Consider the following 4,052-nt stretch of genomic DNA (forward strand, 5'->3'; position numbering starts at 1 on the left):
TATATACAAATATTTCTTTAAGAATATTATCCTGTTTCAAGTGTGAACGTTTGAAAGAAAGAAAATAGTGGCCCACTACTAATGCAGTTCAGAGTTAAGGGAACTACTACTTGTATATATCCTTTTTATTCAATACCACCCCTGCTGTCTTTGGAGGTTTTGATTTAATTTAAGGCAAAGCAAAATCATTCTTATCGTCTCCAACAGGTATTGGAGAGGATCCCAGGGAAACTGTGGCAGAATTGTTTGCCTTTTTTTTTTTTTTTTTTTTTTTTGGAGCTTTTTCTGGGGTAGCAAAAATCTTGTATAACCTGTAAAGCAAAAAAATACAAAGATTACTGACAGTGGAGTTTATTACTCTTTCACGGGAATGGTTCCAGCTGCTAAACTATAATGGATTCAAGCTTCTAGCAAGCCTGTCCTTTCCCCTTCTGCTCATGTGTGGAGAAATAGGTGCTATGTTTGAAGGAGCAGCTTTTGTATGTATGTGCCCACATACATTTATTAGCAGTAGACTATTCAGGCATGCCTTTTAAAGACAGTTTTGGACAAAGAGATAGTTTTAGCAAAGAGGCAAGAGTCGTATGGAAATCTGTTCTGTAAGGGAAAAAAAACAGGATTAAGGATTATTAAGGATTGGCTGTGTACTCATGACACATCAAGTAGCCCATTAACTTGCAGTGAGAACTAGGACCCTAGTGCAGTGGCCTTGCAGAGCCAAAGTATAATTTGGGTTGGAAAGGCAGGAGTCCTGTTTTGGTTTATCAGCAAACAGAGGAATTGGCCAGCAGTTCCTCAGGAGTGACCTTCATACCACACTTGGTCTGACAGATGCTCCAGCCATGTACCGGACAATACTACTCATTACTTTTTGTGCTTCAAGTATCTAAGCAGCTGTGGGAGGATCAAAAGTACATGCTGTTTAATCTCTTTGGTACTGATTGTTGTTTTTTTTTCGTGCCCCGAGGACTGGAGGAATCTTTGTCTGACAGTCATTATTTGGGATGAGTGCTGCAGGTTTTGTCTCCTGACCAGCTCCAGCTCCCTGTGCCTTACTTGATGACCGTTCGACCTTGCCTACTTGTTTTAAAAGCAATACACAACAAAACCAAACAGAAGCAAATAGCTCTGACTCTTGGAAGTGGCAGCAGTGCTGGAGGTAGCAAGCTGCCTGCTTTACTCGTGCCAGAAAACAGAGTTTAAGCTTCCTGAGCAGCCACTCCTTGCCACCCTCCGGCACAGACCTCTGCTTCCAGTGCGCTTGTGGGTGCAGGAGGGGATGCTTTTGGGAGGGTGGCAGCATTTGTGGTTACTCTATGGCCTGACTTTCCCTTTTGTACATTAGGAGAGGGCCCTGTCCAGCTGTTTTCCGTGAATCCATCCATCAGCAGCACAGGAAGGTGAAGAAGGTGAATGGGGACTGCCTGAGAGGAGAAGGTGGCCAGCAGCGGAAAATCAGAACAGGCGAGTGCTGGGTGCAGAGTAGGAGTGGGCATCTGCGGCTCCCAGAAAGGACCAAGGTTAAGTTCAGGAGAAGGCTCAGGTACTAAAAAAGGCACCAGCAGAATACAAACGCTTCTTCTACCAAGCCAAATCAGTCCATCGGGTTAATATATGCGATAAATATATTTTCTGTGTAATTAACTCAAAGCACTTTATTGATAAATTTTTAATTACTCCATCATTAATAGCCGAAGCTTTTGTAGAACATTTACGTATTTAACAAGCTACAGATAATTAGCTTATAGAGATATACATATATAGATAATTAGATATTAATCATTTAAAGCATGAACTATAATTTAGGAAGCCTGTTAATTGTCATGTAACTTTGTAAGCTATCATTTTAACTGCCAATGACATTCATTTATATTTCTCAGCACTTCACTGCATATTTGCTATTAAAATAACCATAGAGGGAATTAGTTCATAAAGAAACGCAATACAATGATCCTTTTATCTTTAGGTTACAACTTGCTGATCCAAACCCAACTCAGCAGTGACTAAAATCTGTTGCTGCAGAACAATACTGGCAGAAGAACAAATGGATCCCATGAATAAATTCAGGCTGATAATTAGAAGACAGTTTCTAACCATCTGGAATAGCAAGCAGCCTGCAGAAGGTTGTGGAACAGCCTTCAGAAGAATAATGGAAAGAGATGATCGAAATTTTTTGAAGATGAAACTTGATAAGCTTCTGCATGGGATTGTTCAGGATGATTGTCTGCAACAACAGGGGGCTGAAATTAAAAAAAGTTCATGCTGTTGCATTCAGTCCTTTGTGCAATGGGAGGGAATGCTATGTCAGACCATAAGGATGAACATCTGTGTTACGGAATGAGGATGATGAATGTAGAGGCCAAGAATGGGATGGACATGGATCACTTCTCCTTACTAAGCAGAGGTGAGCTGTTGCCCACCACAGACCTGCTCTGCTGCAAATCACAAGGAATTTCTGCTCCCATCAGTGGAAAGACAAAGCCGTTGTTAGCCGAGAAGTGGCTTCTCAGAGTGCCTTAGAGATGATTTTGCGAGTCCTTTCTAACGGTTGTACTGTTAACTCCTAGATGCAAATGACAATTGGCTTAAGATTAACAGAGGAAATAGGAGTATGTGTTGTCACTTTAGCTAAACACTGGAAGAAAGGCTGTATTTCCCAAGGTCATGGCACCTAGCGCTTTTTCCCAAAGCCAGTGGGTTTGTGTCAATGAAAGTTGTCAAAGGTAGTCTTGGCATAGAAGTGTTACTGACAGGGCAGGGACACCTCATCTGCATCTTCTGTCTCAAAGCTGTCTGGAATTAGGAAAAAAAAAAAAAAAAGAGTCGGGTGCTTGGCTGGTGAGAGACTGGAGGACTGTACCGAATTGAGTGAAGTTGTGATGATTGACATTTCCCGGTGGTCTGCACCAAAATGTATACTCATTGCTTATTGGTTTTGCTGCATGAATCCTTCCTCCAAATGGATTCAAAAAGAGGACAGACAAGTTCATGGAGACTCGATCCACCCACAGTTGCTGACCAGCGCCCTGAATACAGCTTTTGGCTCAGGAAGTTTTAACCTGCTGATTAGAAAAATTTAGAGATCAGGCATGCATAAAAGTGCTTACTAGTCACGTTCATTTCTTGTGCTTTTCTCTAGACATTCACCACTACCGGTTATCAGAACTGGGGCTCTGAAATAGATAGCCTACAAGCCTCATTCACTATGAAGCTCCTGTGTTCATTCCTGCTCTTCAAATAACTTTTTCTCTCTGGCTTTCTTTGCTCTTGAAGAAATAGATTTGAAGAATTTTGAAAAATCAACATATCGATTTACATTTTTGAAACCGTAGATTGTATTACCAAATGACATAGAGGAATATAGGTGATTATTCAGCTATCTAAGTGCCGTTTGCATGAAACTTTTCCTGAGAAAAGAAATCCAATCTATTAATATTTCACCGTATATAGGATTCATTTCTTGCATGGAATATATTGAGTTGTTGGCGGTTTTTAGTGTGAACTTTTCTTCTGGTAAGTTTGCCATGTAAAATGGAGCAGTCCACCATAATCTTAGGACCAGTTCGGTTAGGTGCTAAACACTTACTGGTGTTGGCAGCATCAACATATTGTAAAGTTGAATCTTTTATTTACATAACAAGCTTGATATTTGATTAAGTTTATCATTAGATCACTAAATGTACTTAAAATATTGTGGCTAATATTAAAAGTGTCATAGAAATTAAAACTTTTAAATGCTACTGAATCACGTGGTCTCCTGACCTCCTGCTTATCACAGACTGTTACTTTTAATCAGAACTTCAAAAGCTTGCAATAGGCCAAAATGTTTTTGTTTCATCTCCCCCTCCCTACTGCTTGAAGCCCCCTGTGTGGTAGAAGACAGTGTAATATTTGCCTGTGCTCTAACCTACTATTTGCTTCTGGTTTCTCCTACTTTCTAGAACCGTTTCCCTAAATCTGTATTGCCTTTCCAAGTTAAGAGAAATATTTAAAATAATCTGTTAATTTGAAGGGGGTTCTTTTTGTAAAGAAAGGTCTTCACGTGGAAGGGA

The 4,052-nt window shown here is 40.2% G+C and overlaps 1 long non-coding RNA gene across 1 annotated transcript; it reads left to right on the forward strand.

Moving 5' to 3' along the window:
• Positions 1-1,303: 1,303 nt before the first annotated feature.
• LOC128139583 (uncharacterized) lies at positions 1,304-3,745 on the forward strand. Its single transcript, XR_008234437.1, has 3 exons — positions 1,304-1,520; positions 1,967-2,404; positions 3,140-3,745. It is a non-coding gene; the product is annotated as an uncharacterized LOC128139583 (long non-coding RNA).
• Positions 3,746-4,052: the final 307 nt, after the last annotated feature.

The sequence above is a fragment of the Harpia harpyja genome, chromosome 1 (genome assembly GCF_026419915.1).
Source record: "Harpia harpyja isolate bHarHar1 chromosome 1, bHarHar1 primary haplotype, whole genome shotgun sequence".
NCBI lineage: Eukaryota > Metazoa > Chordata > Aves > Accipitriformes > Accipitridae > Harpia > Harpia harpyja.